Raw genomic sequence first — 18019 nt, 5'->3', positions numbered from 1 at the left:
ACCTGTGAATATGGAGATATGGTTATGTCTGTCATGGCAGTTTCTCATGGGAAAGAATTGCCACCAGAATGACAATCACTCCTTGTTCTGCACTGAAGAGTGGGGTGCGAAGAGAGAGAGACTGTGCATGAATCTTTCTTTATATCAATAAGAAAACCCTGATGACAAATGCCCTAATAAAATGGCTGTTTTAATAAGACAGAATAAGAGTAGCATTATGGATAGCAAGTAAATGTTACATCCCTTCAGATGCTGAGAACCTCATGCTCATGCAGTGTCAGAGCCTGGATGACTTTCCCATGGTACATTATGCAGATTCTGTCCATGGAGGGAAGGTCCTCCTTTTCGGTCATTTGAGCTGTTATATAATTTTCTTACAAGAAAACAACTCTATTCATAAAGGAAATTCTTGTTGCAATTCTAGATTAGGGCAAGGACACACACAGGTGGCACCAATGCTGGCACCAAGTGGGAACTTCCTGCAGGCTGCTCTGTTGCAATGAGCTGGCTGAGTTTCTCCTTCAAGCAAGGGATTTGTGCAGTGCTGTATGTGCAACACAGTACAGGCCTGTGCCTATTCTGGTTAACAGTTATGTGGATCATTAACTGCTCAATGTACAGCAGTTTTCGGATCAGAATCACTACACTGCTACCACCCCCAGTCCCTTGCTTGCAGCTTTTGGTTTACATTGGGGGAAGGGGAAAGACTAACTGAATAATAAGATAGATAATAATAACTGTGAAAAATGCATATTATATGATTGGCTCTTTGCAAATATAAAATGAATACTATACGTGTTATGTTGGAAAGCTATGCTGTATTAATCTCTTTTAAGTAGTGTGGTAAATATAGTTTTTAGGCTATAACATAATGTTAAAATAGAAACTATGTGATGTAAGATACTTTTTGTAACTAGCTCAAGGAATGGATAAGATAATCAAGAAATTCTTCGCATAGAGATAACAGCAACAAGACACCAAGATCCCAAGAGAAAAATTATTGCCTCCTTATCGGGACAACCCAGACTTCGAGAGACCAAGGCGATTGATTTACAAGATGAAGGGGGGAAGTTTACATTAAGCAGAAACACCCTTGGTTTGAAAGGAATATTTGAATCGTGTATGAGATATATGAATATGCAATAGGCTATTGCTTTTAAGGGTTAATCCTTTGTTAGCAAAATGTGCTTTTGTGGCAGAGAGCAAAAGCACCTGGATGTCCGTAATTCTTTGCTTTTTATTGTCTTTTATTGTCCTAACTTTGCCCAAATTCTTATTGTCCTAATTTTTATTACTATTTTTATTATTACTTTCATTACTTATAAACTTCTAAAATTTTAACACAAGTGAATGGCATTTTTCACAATTGGTGCCATAACTCTGATCTAACACCTCGCTGCCGAGACCTTGGAGGATTCTGAGTGAGGGAGGCGCCCTGTCAAGTTTGGCAGCCTCGCTCTGTTTCTTCTGGCGTGATCGGCAGACACAGGTTCCAACCCTGTGGACAAAAAGAGACAATAAAACAAAGAAAAGGGAAGAGGCTCCCTAAAACCGCAGTAATTTGCCCCCTAAGACTAAGTGTACACGAAGACCTGGAAAGGAGAAAGGATTGTAAGTACTTTTCAGGGGGGCAGGTACGGGGGGAGAAGAATCTCTGTGAATGAGAGGCGGGCTGGTTATCTTAGACCTGCTACGTGAGCGAGGAGTCTCCCATGTCACGATCCACTCATACAAACAGATGTCGTGATGGTTCGTTAGCTGATCTCAGAGTGCAAAAAACACAACACGGAAAGGAGATTGCAGTATCAATCAAAACAAATGTACCTTTATTGAATGACCACCGCAAATGTGTTAAAGGAATTAGGAAAAGGAAACGAATAGAAAAGAGAGGGAGAAAGAGAGAGTATAGCTACCAAACGACCAAACGTAGAGAGACAAAGTCCTCGTGGTCCAGTCGATGGAGTTTGCCTAGTCACGTTGGGGTGATCTCAAAGTCCTGGTTAACTCAAGGTTCTATTATAGTCCATTGCTGAGGGGGGGAACAGATCTTGAAATCGCTGAGGGGGAAAAAAGGTATTGAAGACAGGTACAAACAGTCCATGTTCTCAGCAGGATAAGTCAATATCAGCTGTGAGCAGGACCCATTGTTTCAGGGCTGGTTTCTATGGGAAACCAGTCTAGGTCCAGTGAACACATCTGCAGGCAACACTTAGCAGGCATCCCGCTTCAGTCAGGCCAGCACCCCTGTATCAGAATTACGGGGGTCTCAGTCTCAGTCCTTGGGAGGGGGCTTCAATCTCCGTCTGTCATGGTGGTAGTGGAGCAGATGAAGGCTTTTCCGTGGGGGAGGGCTACCAAAGTTGCCCCAGCAAGTTCATCTGGCCAAGAGGTGGGAAAATTTCTGGGCTATTGTCGCAAAGCAGGTGCAAGCATATAGGGCGTGTCGCCCCTTGGCAGGCCCTGCTAGAAGCAGTCATTGTAGACACAGCTGCGAACAATCACTTGGCAGGCCAGAACTTTGCTCAGGGGCCTCAGGATCTTGGCGTGCATCCACCTCAGGCAGGCCAGAATTCTGATCAGGGTCCTCCAGGTCCCGGTGTCTGTCCTTGGGATGGTCATGAGGCAAATGAGAGGAACTTCAGACCACCTTTCACACCATGCTGTGGTTCCGTTCTTTCGCGAGACAAACGGCCAGTAAAAGGATGAAGTGAGAGATAAAAGGAGTGAAAGAATCCCCCGGGGTAACTGGGCCTGGGTCTCAGGGAAGGGGTGGGACCCCTTGGAGAGAGGGAGCTGAGGGTTTTCCTGGCACAATCCACTGGGAAAGCGGGATAAAAAGTGGAGGGGGCCCCTAGAATTTTTGCTAGGTTAAGGGTCTAAAACCACACAAGAGACTCATGAGTGCCAAACTCAAGAGCACCTAGGCTTAAAAGCTGCTAGATTGAGAGTAGCAAACACTAGAGACTCAGGGGTGTGGGATACAAGAGCACCTTGAAATAGCCAATAACATGTGAGATTTTAACAAGTGATTTGAAAGTAAAAGGTACCTTATTGTTGTCTTGTTGTGTGTGAGAGTGAGTCACACACAAAATCAGCTTCAGCTTCCTGGGTGGGTGGGGGGCTGTAGCAAAAGGAATATGTGACCCGCAAACAAGCCATTGTTCCCCGGTGTATGGGAACTGTGGGGAGAGAGTCACACGCAGACAGCCTAACAGGTGAACTGGCACCAGACGTGACCAGATTCAGGGCCCTTCCCGGAGGCCCGGCGGTACTGAAGCCCAGAGAAGCCAACCCCAAAGCAAGGGAGGGCTACAGTATCGTAGGACCTTTTAGCACTGCAGCTGCAAGGGGTAGTTGTGTGGCCCATTCCCTCAAGGATACGGGGAGTGGGAAGTCCAGCTTAAGCAAGGTGCGGAGGTCTGAACCCCTGACTCTGAGGCTATCTCTAGGGAAGAGGAATAGCCAAACCTCAGGGGAGGTGGAAGGGGTCAGGGTGAGGGCCTACACGGACCAGTGATTCTCTAGCAACAAGGGTCCGCTTCGTGTAAGTCTAAGAGGTGTGCTAATGTTTCCTTCCTCTGTCCAATAAAATAAAAGGGAAATTTACAGGGTGCTGAACCTAAGTCAGTAGGGAAACTTAGGAGTATCAGTACTTAAAATTCTGGGGTGTCGAAAAAAAAGTACCTTACACAGTCCGGGTGGGCACGGCACCAAGAACCAAAAACTCGGCTAAGCAGAAGTTGAGAAGTATGAATGAATAGGCCTGAGGGTGTGAGTAAATGTAGATGAATGATAGTATATCTAATGTAGATTGTTTATTTTAAGCTTTACTATATCTCCTTAGAGGGAAGTGTATTGAATTGTATTGTGAGAGGAAGGGTTTTGTTTTTTTGTGTTGTGGGAAGAAGGTAGTATTTAAGTTGTTAAAGTGGGAAACAGAGGCAGGAGACGAATAGATAAGATCTTGAAAAATGGGACAGAAAACCAGTAAGTTGAGTACAGGAAAAAAAAAAAAAAAGGAATAAAAGGGTACCAGCAGAGATACCCCAAGATAGCCCTCTGAGAGTTATGTTAACTAACAGGAATACAAATCCTTTTACAAGGAGAAAGGACAAGGTAAAGATGATCCAATTTTGTATGATAGAATGGGCAAAGAAGGAAATAAGATCTGAGCATGTTTATTTGCCCAGATACGGGTTTTTTTGATGTTTAGATTTGTCAGAATTTATTTGTAAATTCAAAAGAACCGTTTAATCCAGAAGAAAGAGAATATGCTACATGCTGGATGGGAGATCATAGGAGAATAAAAATCTTTAAAATATCAGAAACCCCTGAGACAAAGCAAGAAAAGAAAAAAGGGGAAAGAAAAGGACTGGGAACAAGAGGAAAAAAAGAAAGATCCTTTACAGGTATTACCTCCTCCGTTCCCTCTTGCTCCCCCACCGTTCATGGATGCGCCACTCCCCCCAGCCCCCATCCCAGCTCCAGTCTTGCCGCTTGCGGCTGCACCACGCGATCCAGCCCCTGTGCCGGCTCTGGCCCTGCCGGTGGATTTGTCTGCCCCAGTCCCGGCCGCCTGGCCCTCAGCCACTCCACCAGCCATGCCGAGGGTCCCTCCTGCCGCGTGGTCTGTTGTCGCCATGCCGACTGTGCCAGGGGTCCCGTCTGTCCCGGCCGTCCCATCCCCAACCGCTTCTCCCGTGGCTGTCCCCACTGCCCCACTCCTGGCTGCTCTGCCCATACTGACTGCACTGGGCGCTACCACTGCCGCCGCCCTTGCCTCACCTGCTTTGTCTCTGTCAGCTGAGCTGGGAGCTGCCAACCCAGCCGCCATAAACCATGCGCAGGCCATCCATGCTCCAGTTTGGTTTCCACTGGAAGACCCCCCTCCTTTGGCGGTTCCGGCAGCAGACCCTGCCTATGCCCTCCCCTTAGAAGACCAAGACTTGGCACGGATCCCTTCCCTCACTCCCTTTCCTCTGACACTTCCATCTGTCCCTACCCTAGGTCCTGTTCCCTTGGTAACGACAGCTCCTGCTGTTCAAGAAAACTTTCTCCCTGAAGAAGAAGCACCTTATCGAAACACAAGAAGCTCAGACAAAAGACAGCCCTCCCCTAATCTTTCCTCAAAACAAGGGAAAAATCCCATAAACACAGCTGAACAATTAGACCAATTCTTAAGTCCAAAGATTTTTACTTGAGAAGAGATACAATCTATAAGGAAAATAGTTTTTTTTTCAGGAAGAGAGACAAATGATTGGGGCTGCTGGAACAAAAATTTGGGAAAGGGAGAACCAGCAGGGCCCCCCAGGAGATCAGAAAATGCCAATAGCACCTCCTAATTAGGGTCAAAATAATGAGGAGGGGAGAAAACAAATGAATGATTATCGTAATTTGATAATCAAGGGAATAAAAGAAGCAGCACCCCGAAGGCAAAATGCTAAAAAGGCTTTTAAGGGACAGCAGGGGAAAGAAGAAACTCCAACTGAATGGTTAAACAGACTTAAGAGAAATATGAAACAATATTCTAAAATAGACCCTGAGACTATTGTGGGACAAGCTCTGTTAAGAATTAATTTTGTCACTAATACCTAGCCAGATATTTAAAAAAAAAATAGAAAAAATAGAAGACTGACACAAGAGATCACTGGATAGGTTATTAAAGGAGGCTCAAAAGATGTATGTCCAAAGAGATTAAGAAAAAGCTAAAGTGAAAACAAAAATTATGGTAACCACAATGCAAAAAAGTAATTTTCAGAAGAATGTAAAACCCCCAAGCACCACTCCTAAACATGAAGGTCATAGAGACAGGGGAAAGGAAAAGAACAGAACTCTAGTACAAATCAAATCTCAGGAGCATTCTCGAAATATCTGTTTTTACTGCAGAGTCAAAAGACATTATAAAAGAAACTGCCTTGATCAGATAAAAGATCTAAAAATCTTCCGAGAGATGGGCCCAGAGGAAGAATAGGGAAGACATAGGCTCTATTTTCTAGAAGACAAATACCATCTAGAGTCTGTGATAACGTTAAAAGTGAGTCCCCAAGAAGAAAAATTAGAGTTTGTGGTAGACACAGGAGCAGAAAGAACCTGCCTATTAAATATTCCAAAAAGTTATAGTGTAAGCAAAGACACTGTAAAAAGTAACAAACAAAAAGAGAGTTTTATAGTACCTGTCACTAAAGATGTGATAATTGAGGGAGAAACTAGAATTTGGATGGGAGATGTCTTATTAGTCCCTGGGGCAGGTAGCAGCATATGAGGAAGAAACTTAGAGATGATATAAAATGGACCAAGGAAGATGATGTTAAATTAGAAGAGTTGAAGTTAAAACTGGCCTCAGTACCAGCTTTAAGCTTACCCTCATTAGAAAAACCCTTTCATCTGTACATAAATGTAGAAAATGGGGTAGCTCATAGACTTCTAGTTCAAGAGTAAAGAACAGTACAGAGACCAGTAGCTTATTTATCAAAGATGATAGACCCAGTGAGCCACGGCTGGCCAGTATGCATTCAAGCTATAGCAGCTACTGCAATCCTAGTAGAAGAAAGTCATAAGCTTACTTTTAGAAGTAAACTAGTTGTGTGTACACCTCGTGTGGTCCGAGGTGTGTTGAATCAGAGAAGAGAGGAAAAGATAAGGAAAAGAAGAGAATGTGAGAAGGGAAAGAAGAGAGAAGTTAAAGAAAGGGGAGAGATGGTTAGCGGACTCTAAGATGTTAGAATGTAATGATGTCTTAGTGCTAAAAGAGGACAAGAGTTTGAATACAGTTTCTGTATGAAAGGCAAGGAAGTGTCTTAACACATAGTTGTTTAGAAATTGTTCAATACCAAACTAGAGTCCAAGAAAGTTTAACAGAACAGGCTCTCCTTGAAGGGAAAAGAAGATATATTAACTAAGGAAAAACAATGTCAGGAGCACCTAGGGAAGCCAAGTTTAGAGTTGTCCAAGTTGAAAAGTGTTTGGCCGCTCTCATATGAGGGCCAATTCATAGGGGTGACCCAGCGCAGCAACTCCCAGTGTTCCCCCACCCACTAGAAGCGGTGCAAAGCACAGTTTACATAGAGCACCACTAGGGTTGAGAGCTAGTTTAGTTATACCAAGGTCCCAGAGAGCAAAAGGTTGCCAGATGCGCTTGCCAACACGGCGGCGGTGCTAGGCGCAGATTGCGCTGGTTTGTCGCCCAAGAGTAAGCTAGCTCAGTGGCAGAGCTGCAGGGGCTGGCTCCCAGCCTGCCGGGGTCCCGAGTCCAGGATGGCAGCCTTTGTCCCGGCAAGTAGGTCGAGAGAGAGAAAGAGAGAGAGGTAGAGAGAGAGAGAGAGAGAGAGAGGGCGAAAGGGAGCCGAAGCATGCCCCCAGGGTCCCCGCGACGGTAGCTGTCTGCGAGTTCCCCCCCCACTCCCGCTAGGGCAGAGTCCGCCCTAGCCAGGGCCGCTGCGGTGCAGTAGCAGGAACGGAAGAAGAATAAGGGACAGCCGTTGAATGCACTGCTGTGAAAAGAAGGAGAAGGGCCAGCGCTAAAAATAAGATTAATCTCTCGCTAGCTCTCCAAACCTCACAAAGTTGTTTATTTTTTTAAAGCAAAATTTCTTTTTTCTTTCTGTTTGTTTCTTTTCTTTTTTCTTACTGTTAAAAAGAAGAAACTTTTGTTCTGAAGAATGAGTCCGTAATGCTAAAACAGTTAAATGTTGCCCAAAGAGTAAAAAGCAATAGATGTGATTGATCGTGTGTTAAATTCGACTTGACCTTTCTTGTTTAACTAATTATAGCTCACAAAAATATGAATTTGCCTCTACAGCTGTTAGCACAGCTGGATACAAGAAGAGGCAGCTGTAGAAAAAAAGCTTTTTGCTAAACCCAAAAAGTTTTGAAGAAAACTAATAGCAAAAGTTAATGTAGTGTTGTCTTCCTTTTATCGCTGTCCCTGTGCTTTTAAGAAGTCCTTTTCAAGTACTACTAAAACAACAATCCAAACCAAAGAAAAAGAGTAAATTCATACCAGCAAAATCAAAGAACTTATTAAAAAACCTAAAGAATAGACTATCACGTCTAAACCAAGTAATATCAAATTAACTTTCAGAGACTAAGTAGTAATAGTTTAGGAAGACCCAAATAATCCAAAGAATGTACAAAAAACCACACCTAATTGAGAAATAAAGCCAAACTTACATCACTAATTTCAAATACTACCTAAATAAACCCTAAGATGCGTCCAACACCTCCTTAAAGAAAAATACTTCCACTTCCAACAAAAAAATTAAGACTATTTTAGTCAGAGTTTTCATATTCTAACCTTAACCTATAACTGTTATAACCCATCCAAATTAAGTACCTGTAAGCAAAGCAAGAAAAAATAGTAATAAACAGAGAATTGAATGTCCAAAAAGAATGAGATAAATTGGTTTTACATTTAATCTTAAAGATATAGTCCAAGATTCAATAAAAAACAACTAGTAAAAAAAAGTAAAACTAACACAGCAATCTAACTCTGTATTAGCCCCAAATTATATGCTAAATCGTATTATAAAACTCCAAACAGTTATAAAGACGATAACAAACAAAGCTACTCAACCATTAAATTGATATCAAGTCAGCAAAGCCAAGCAAAAACTGTAATATATCAAAATAAGTTAGCTTTAGACTATATATTAGTTAAAGGAAGTGTTTGTAGAAAGTTTAATATATCAGATTGTTAAAAATAGATGACAACAGAGATGTCATCCTGAGAAAAGCAAAAAATATAAAAAAAAAATAACCCAGGTACCAGTCCAAAATTAGAAAACAATGTCAAAAACTAGCTAGTAGAGTAATGTATTGAAGATAAGATAGTAGAAAAAATTAAGATTCTTCCTTTTATATGTTACAAGTGTTTTGATATTTCTTCCTTATTTAATCCCCTGGTTTTTTTAATTACCAGCATAGTCCAAAGAATGCAAGTGTGAAATACACCAATCACTTGTTTTAAAATTTTAAAAGCCTAATAGTAATAAAATGGTTATAAAAACAGTAATACAAATTAGAGCAATAAGAATTTGGACAATCAGAGTTAGGACAATAAAGGACAACAAAAGCAAAGAATACGAACATTCAGGTGCTTTCCTCAAAAAAAGCATGGCTTGCTAACAAAGGATTAAGTCTTAAAAGCAATAGCCTGTTGCATATTCATATATCTCATACATGATGCATAAATACTTTTCAAACAAAGGGGCTTCTCTGGTTATTGTCAACTTCTCCTCCTTAATCCTGTTGGAGCCTCAAAGATGAAAAGGAGGTGGAAGAAAGTTTGTCTTTTCCAGTAATGAGGCAATATTTCTTTTCTTGGAGCTTGTTGCTGTTATCTCTGTGCGAAGAATTTCTTGATTATGTCATCTCTTTCTTGAGCTAGTTAAAGAGTACCTTACATAGCATAGTTTCTGTTTTAACATTATTTTATAACCTAAAACTATATTTCACACACTACTTCAGAGAATTAATACATCATAACTTTCTAACATAACACATATAGTATTCATTTTAATATTTTGTGAAGAGCCAATCATATAATATGCATTTTTCACACAAGTTGACAAGAAATATTACTCAAACCAAATGATTTATAAAGAATAAGAGGGAGGATTGTGAAAAATGCATATTATATGATTGGCTTTTCACAAAATATTAAAATGAATACCATATGTGTTATGTTGGAAAGTTATGCTGTATTAATCTCTTTTAAGTAGTTCTATATTAATCTCTTTTAAGTAGTGTAGTAAATATAGTTTTTAGGCTATAGCATAATATTAAAATAGAAACTATGTGATGTAAGATACTTTTTGTAACTAGCTCAAGGAATAGATAAGATAATCAAGAAATTGTTTGCATAGAAATAACAGCAACAAAACACTAAGATCCCAAGAGAAAAATTATTGCCTCCTTATCGGGACAACCCAGACTTCGAGAGACCAAGGCGATTGATTTACAAGATGAAGGGGGGAAGTTTACATTAAGCAGAAACACCCTTGGTTTGAAAGGAATATTTGAATCATGTATGAGATATATGAATATGCAATATGCTATTGCTTTTAAAGGTTAATCCTTTGTTAGCAAAATGTGCTTTTGTGGCAGAGAGCAAAAGCACCCGGACGTCCATAATTCTTTGCTTTTTATTGTCTTTTATTGTCCTAACTTTGCCCAAATTCTTATTGTCCTAATTTTTATTACTATTTTTATTATTACTTTCATTACTATTAAACTTCTAAAATTTTAACACAAGTGAATGGCATTTTTCACAGTAATTTGAATAGCTGTTAAGAGTTAAGGATGTTATGAAAAGGAGAGAAGGGGCAAAGAGAAATGAGAGAAGGGCAAAAAGGGGAGGTGCAGAGGAAGAGACAGAGGGAGGCTGAGACCAAGAGTGACAGGAGAGGGCAGAGAGAGAAAGGGGAGAAGGCCAGAGAGAGGGGTAAGCCTCATAGGAGAATGGATCCATGAGAAGGAGAGAGACAGAGAAAGAGGGGCAGCTACAGAGAGAGAAAGATGGATGAGGTAGAGCGAGATGGGGGGGAGGGGGTGTGTGATGCAGGGAAAGCAGGAGAAACCTAGAGCGGAATATGACAAAGAATGAGACACCAACATGGAAGAGACTGTCAAGGAGTCTGAGAGAAAGAGAACAGCAGTCAGGGAAGGAGGCCGAGACAGGCAGGAAGTCAGAAGGGCAGGGAGAGTGAGAGGTAGTCAGACTAAGGCAGAGACAGGCAAGCAGGCTGAGTAGCAGGCATCCAGAAGAAGCAGGCAGAGAAGAGAGGGAGGCAGAGAGAAAGAGATCCCAGCAGGCAGGCTGAGATATGGGGTGAGTGGGGCAAGAAGACAGAGGGAAAGGCAGGCAGAGAAGCAGATGCAGAGAAAAAAGGTGGGCAGGGAAAGAGAGAGAGAGGAAGGAAAGACAGAGAGGGGTCGGCAGGGAGGCAGAGAGAGAGGCAGGGAAACGGGCAGAGAAGGCAGGCAGGCAGGCTGAGAGGCAGAGAGGCAGGGAGGCAGAGAGAGAGGCAGGGAAACGGGCAGAGAAGGCAGGCAGGCAGGCTGAGAGGCAGAGAGACAGGAAGACAGATGGAGAGAAGCAGACAGAGAGTCAGAGGCAGGTAGGCATAGAGAGAGACAGGAAGTCAGACAGAGAGATGTAGTCAGAGAGGGGCTGGCAGGGAAAGAGGCAGTCAGGCAAACAAAGTCAGGAAGTCTGAGAAGGGGCAGGAAAAAAGGGAGAGGGGCCAAGAGTGTCAGGCAGAGAGGAGACACAAACAGAGGCAGTCAGGCAGAGAGGCGGGTAGGGAGAGAAAGAGGTAGACAGGTGTGGAAAAATACTGAAAGACAAAGCTCAGCAAGGAGTGCACACATTGGCAATAGTTCATCAGAAAAAAAGCTGTCTGCAAACTTTAGGAGCAGGAACACTGAGGGTGCTTGGTGTACTCCCCTGAGAGAGCAATAGAACAAAGGATGGAGGGGCACAGAGGTGTTGCGGTCATGCTCTGTTTAAAACAATGCAGCTAATGGGAGCTAAGCCAAAGGAATGGCCCAACCAGTGACTGAAAGCTGAACTTTCATTAACTTGAAAATACATATTGCTTTTCATGTCCCTGCATATGCAAATGAAATAAAACCTGTACAGGCTTTACATGTATGACTGAAGTCACCCCAACTCCACCTAATCATGAAATGAAATCAACTGAAACTTTATCTTTTCACCATCCTCAAAGAAAACAATATTTATATAACTTAAGAGACTTGGACAGACAAATAATATACTGACTAAGAAGGGAAAGATCTAGCTGCCCTTGGGCCCACTACATCTGCTGATAACCCAGAAAGCAAGAGGGTCTCCCTTTCCTAAATTTTATGTGACAACAGGGAGAGAGGAAAGCAGGCAGAGAGACTGAAAGGCAGGCCAGCAGAGAGAGGCAGGCTGGCAGACAGGGACAGGCAGAGAGAGACGCGCATGCAGGGAGAGAGGCAGACAGAAAAAGGAGGCAGGTAGGCAAGCAGAGAGGGAGGCAGACAGGCAGTGAGAGAGCCTGGCAGGGATGCCATGAGGAGCAGGGAGGCTAACAGGCAGGCAGAGGGGAGGGGGAGAGAAAGGCTGGAAGAGACAGAGGGAAAGAGGGAGAGAGAGAAAATAAAAGAGCCAGGCAGAGACAAAGAGACACACTGAGGCAGGAAGAGAGGGAAAAAGTCAAGAAGAGAGAATGAGATGGGAGTGCAGGAGAGAGAGGTGAACAGAGGAGGAAAGTGCCAAAGGAGGAGAGAGGGAGAGGAGCATGTAGGGAGAAAGACGGGGCAAGCCTGGAGACTGAGGCAGAGAGGAAGGCAGGGGGGCAGGACAGAGAGAGTTATGCAAGAAGAGGGAGACAGTGATAGTTTGGGGGAAAAGAGAGTTGCTGTGGTGGGTCAACCTTGGCTGGCCACCAGGTGTCCACCAAGCCACTCTATAACTCCCCCTCCATCAACAGGATGGGGGAGAAAATACGATGAAAAGCTTCTGTGTACAAATAAAGATAGGGAGATCATTTACTAATTACCATCACAGGCAAAACAGACTCAACTTGGGAAAATTTAATTGAATTTACTCCCAGTTAAACAGAGCAGGACAAGGAGAAATAAGAATAAATCTAAAAATACCTTCCCCCCACCCCTCCCTTCTTCCCAGGCTCAGCTTCACTTCCGACTCTTCTACACCTCCACTCAAGTGACACAAGGTGATGGGGAATGAGGGTTGTGGTCAGTACATAATGTTTTGTTTCTGCGGCTCCTTCCCACTCATGCTCTTCCCCTGCTCCAGTGCGGGGTCCCTCCCACAGGATACAGTCCTTCATGACTACCCAGCAAAGTGGTGGAGTTACCACCCCTGGAGGTATTTAAAAGACATGTGGATGTGGCACTTGGGGACATGGTTTAGTGGTGAACACAGTGGTGTTAGGTTAATGGTTCGACTGACTCAATGATCTTAAAGGTCATTTCTAACCTTAATGATTTTATGAACTTCTCCAGTGTGGGTCCTTCCCATGGGCTGCAGTTCTTCACAAACTGCTCCAGCATGAGTCCTTTCTATTGGGTACAGTCCTTCAGGAACACCTGCTGCAGCACAGATCCCCCACAGGGTCACACGTAGACGTGGTGCTTAGGGACACGGTTTACTGGTGAGCTTGGTAGTGTTAGGTTTACAGTTAGATTCTATGATCTTGAAGGTCTTTTCCAACCAAAATGATTATATGATTCTATGTCTATTATTCTTTTTGCTGTATTCCCAAAGCTGTTTTGCCTGCAATTTGTAGAGAGCTGTAGATCATTCCAGCCAGGTTCACTGCAGGGTATTTCCTACCTCTTGAGTAGTTGGAGCACAATTAGCATGAAGTGATCAAATGAACTATAGTCTGAAACCCATGTGGGAGAGAAGTTTTTCAAACAATAGGAATGTCTCCCTGTCTCTCCTTTACTATGTTCTAAGGAATATCTCCTAGGGAAAAATCCTTGGGCACATCACAGGAGTTTGAGCAACCCCACCTCTCCAGAAATTTAAGGGAGAGTCTCTGTTTCAGTTCGTTGACTCCGCCTTCTTCATCCTTAAATACCTAATCTCAGCTGGTGGTGGCTGAGTAGTTAATTTAGAGCATATTCAGTTTGAACTGAAACATTGAAAGCAAAGTTTCTGCTGCTTTGGTGAATAAGCCTGGTATTTCTGACTCCCTGGAAGAAGGAGGGTCTGAATATTATCTCAGTCCCTTCCCCTGTGCTGAACTCTGTTTGCTGTGGACGCCTTTAGCAGTTACATTCAAGGTGGAGGAGGAGTGGGGGAGTAGTTCTGCAGGACAGCACCAAAACAGTCACCTGACTCATCCCTATGCTCAAATTGTTGTTGCTCTTTTAAGGACCCCTAGAAAGGTTCCAGCTCTTTAGGCGAGGAAAAAAATCACATATGTCCTTGCATCAGGGACAGGCGACAGGCATCAGGCATCCTTGGAGACAAGGACCTCTCGCATCATTAACAATTGGACTGGCTGACCCTGGGCTGTCCTTTCCAGTTCTCGGGTCGGCTGTCTGTTCTCTGCCCTGAGATGCGTGGGATGGTTCTGCGACAGCCTGCACTCTGAAGAATGAGTCTGGACTCTTCACTTTTTCGTTCTTCAGGTTGTTTATTATTTCTTATCTACAAGATTTTCTTTCTGCCCAGCCGAGGTCCGCTCAGCATGGCAGCCACAAGCACTCTCCCCCGCCCCCGAGGCAGTGTCGTCTTTTTATACTACAAACTACGTAGATCATATTTACTTTTAATTCCCAATACCTATCACCTATGTTAGACAGTGCATTTCTACTCTAAACCAATCCCCAAGTGCCAACATCACAGCAGAAAATGGAGAACAAGAAGAAGAAAGAAGAAGGACTAGACAAGCCCTGATTCCTCCATCTTGTCCCCATAACACTTATACCAAAAATCCTAAAATCTACATTTTTCACCCTGTGAACACCTTGTTATTACACCATTCAAACCTGTGTGGCTTTCACATCCCCATGCCAAGCTGGCAATTCGCTGGAAGGATCAAAATCAAGCCATCAGGTGTTCCGGGCAGCATGCCAGGGTCTCTGAGCCCCCCAACGGGGTTCTCGGCAACTCTGGACATCCGGAGGGATGTGCTGAGTTCCCACATCCAGCGACCTCTTTTTTATAAGCAGGATGAAGTGCATTTGTCTAATGAGGGATTTACATTTCCACTAGGTATATTATTGGCAGAGTCGAGTTATGTTTGTTCCTCTACAATTCAATGATTTCCTCTGTACTACTTGGGTCTACTATTTGGCTCTATCAGGTTTAAATATTTGCAAGATGAGGCTCTTTCCTTTCAGCTGTGCATTTCCCTTTTCTACCTGATTATTCACAAATTTGGAAATTCAGTTTGTAGACAGCTCAGCCTTAGCCTGATTCTCTCAGGTTTCCTCTGGCTTAATAGCCAACATTATTATCAATTTGATAGGTAAAGGTGATTTCTTACAGGAAGTCTTGTACAGACTCTGGTAAGCCTCTCTTTTCATCCCCCAAACTACAAATCCCAGTCACCAGTCCTGCAGTTTGAGCCATTTACACACCATATTGTCCTTCTAATATTCTGTAAACATATTTTCAGTCCAATTGATACAATTAACCCAAGGATTTATGAGCACAGGTCCAGTTTGGGTACTTGCATGAAGCTCTAGAAAGTTGGTTACAAATTTATCACTGTAGGCACATGAGCAATGGATCAGTACCCTTCACATAAGAGTTACATATCTGTAATCTCAGGAGTACTCACAACACAACAAGATTGAGTGAAGGCTATGAAAATGTTAAGGGATGTTAGGAGCACAGCTGCCTCCTCCAGCAGCCATGGTCAGAACTCTCCTGCCCAGCTGCTGGATCCCAGCCCAAGGAATTCAGAGTCTCTGCCCAAGCTGAGGGATTCAGCTGTTACTTTCCCAGTTGCAGGCTCAGCCAGCAGTGAAGCTGAGCACGTATCTGAGACACACACACACACAGAGGACATATACAGGGCATTGATACAGCCAGTCACACAGACTGCCACAGACAAGGTGTGGTTAACATCACACACAAACTAGGATTCAAATAAAACATAAACACAGAGAGCTGGAAGGGATCTAAATTCACTACTGAAAGCACACGTGCACAACCACATTTGCAGATCCCCTGAGTACCTGCATGGATGCTTCTATCTTCTCACTACCCCTGCCTGCATCTTGGACTCTTTTCTGCAACATTACAGGGGAAGGAGGAGCATTAATGGGTGTAGAAAGGGATTTCAGGAGAGAGGTTTGAAAAAATTCCCCATTCTGACAGGAACCATGAGATTGGTTCCCTTTTGGAGGGGGAAGTTTCCATTGCCAGACATAACTATTTCAAATATACCAATAATGCATTTGCCCTGGGAACTGTTCTTCCAATTTGAGCTGCAAAAAAATACAGCCTATTATAATCAAAACTGCCCACCTCAGGCCACGGTTGGTTTGCAATTCCACCAATTGGAAGTCAATGTGGACCAGGTATTCGGATACAGTTCCAGTGCTCTTTTCTTAGATAACCCACAGGTTCCATCTATTTTCACCCAACTGGTTAGCAATTCACGTAAAGGTGAACCTTTCACTATACTGTGTCTGGTCCTCATTATTATTAATTCTCACCTCCTTGCTGCAAAAAAATGATCCGTCCAAATGATATCCCCTGCACTCAAGTTCCCCAGGTGAACTCACCTTTTGCCATCAGTGGGCCATTGACTCACAGGGGATCGTAGTGGCTGGTGTAGCCAAGTGAGTTGCCCAAGTCCCTTCTGGGGTGCCAAAACTGTTGCAGGATTCTTTATTGCTAAAAAAAGAAGGAGATGCAGACTCCCTTAAGTACAGAATTGCAAAAGGAAATACTTTACTGCAATGTGCATGCAGTGACCCAGCCTAGTTCTGAGGGGCCCTAATCATAAGTAACACACAGGTTATATAGAATATACAAATGGACTATCACCCAGTTACAGTCCTAAGCTTATCTACAGTGGGCCGATCCTTTGTGCGGCTGTGTGATGAGAGACAATGGTCTGGGCTAGTTTTCATCCTTTGTTACATGCTCAGAACCAGTTTCCACAGGTTTATTGTCAGGCAAGGTTGTCATAACTAGCTGAGCTTTTGTGCTTCAATGTCTTCCCTCCTTAAGTTCTTGGAAAGCTCACTGAAACTAGGGTAAGGTTCATCCTATTAAATGACCTAAGTTTGTACTTCTTTTCACAGTGCGCCCATTGCTCAGTGGGGCAGGGGACCCAGCGATAAAGTACATTGTGAAATCCAAGTTACTCAGTGCTTTTTTGCTTCAGTTTTAACTGGTAAGGCCTGCTCTCTCCAAGCCAATTGGATGTATATGAGTCTATGGGACCAGATGGGATGCATCCAAGCATGCTGAAGGAGCTCACCAATATAATTTGGAGGCCACTGTCTATCATCTTTGAAAGGCTATGGCAGTTGGGGGAGGTTCCTGATGGCTGGAACAGGCCAAACATCACTTCTATTTTCAGAAAGGACAAGAAAGAGGATCCAGAGAACTACAGGCTGGTCAGCCTTACCCTCTTTTCCCAGGAAGATTATGGAGAAAATCCTCTTAGAGGCCATTTCTAAAGAGATGAAAGATAAGAAGGTGACTGGGAGCAGCCAACATGGTTTCAGCAGGGGCAAATCATGCCTGACCAATTTCATTGCTTTCTGTAATGAAGCGACTGGCACTGTGGAAAAGCAGAAGGCAGTGGATGTTTTATACCTTGATTTTAGCAAGGCCCTTGATGCAGTTTCCTATAGTCTTATCTCTAAATTGTTGGGATATGGGCATAAGGTAGATGGAAAATTAGCTGGACTGCTGAGCTCCAAGAATTGTGACTGGTGGTGCAAATCCCAGCTGGGGGCCAGTAACTAGTGGGGTCCCTCAGGGATCAGTACTGGGACCAGTACTGGCATTTAATGTCTTCATTAATGATCTGGACAATGGGATGGAGTGCATTCTCAGCAAGTTTGTAGATGACACCAAATTGGGGGAGTAGTCAGCATGCTGGAGATCAGGGCTGCCATTCAGAGGGACCTGGAGAAATGGGATGACTGGAACCTCATGAAGCTCAACACAATCAGATCCAAAGTCCTGCATCTGGGATGAAATAACCCTATGCAACAATACAAGACAGAGACCAACTGTCTGGGAAGCAGCTCCCCAAAAGAGGATTTGGGGGTCCTGGTGGACAAGTTGATGATGTCAGCAGAGTGCCCTTGCAGCAAAGATGACTAACTGCATCTTGAGCTGTATTAGCAAAAGTGTAGCCAGCAGGTCCAGGGAAGTGATCCTTTCCCCTTATTCAGCACTTGTGAGACTGCATCTGCAGTACTGTGTCCAGTTTTGAGCTCCCCAGTACAAGAAGGATAGTGACATACTGGAACAAGCCTAGCAGAGGTCCACCAAGCTGGTTGGGGGCTGGAGAATGTG

General features: G+C 43.5%; 1 long non-coding RNA gene across 1 annotated transcript; it reads right to left on the bottom strand.

Moving 5' to 3' along the window:
* Positions 1-1412: 1412 nt before the first annotated feature.
* LOC139598923 (uncharacterized) lies at positions 1413-18019 on the bottom strand. Its single transcript, XR_011682071.1, has 3 exons — positions 17968-18019; positions 16264-16375; positions 1413-1498 (listed from the first exon to the last, which is right to left on the bottom strand). It is a non-coding gene; the product is annotated as an uncharacterized lncRNA (long non-coding RNA).

Source organism: Agelaius tricolor, unplaced genomic scaffold (assembly GCF_023055355.1).
Source record: "Agelaius tricolor isolate 1412-34295 unplaced genomic scaffold, bAgeTri1.0.p SCAF_21, whole genome shotgun sequence".
NCBI lineage: Eukaryota > Metazoa > Chordata > Aves > Passeriformes > Icteridae > Agelaius > Agelaius tricolor.
The sequence above is the reverse complement of the archived record's forward strand: the minus strand, read 5'-3'. Positions and strand labels throughout refer to the sequence as shown.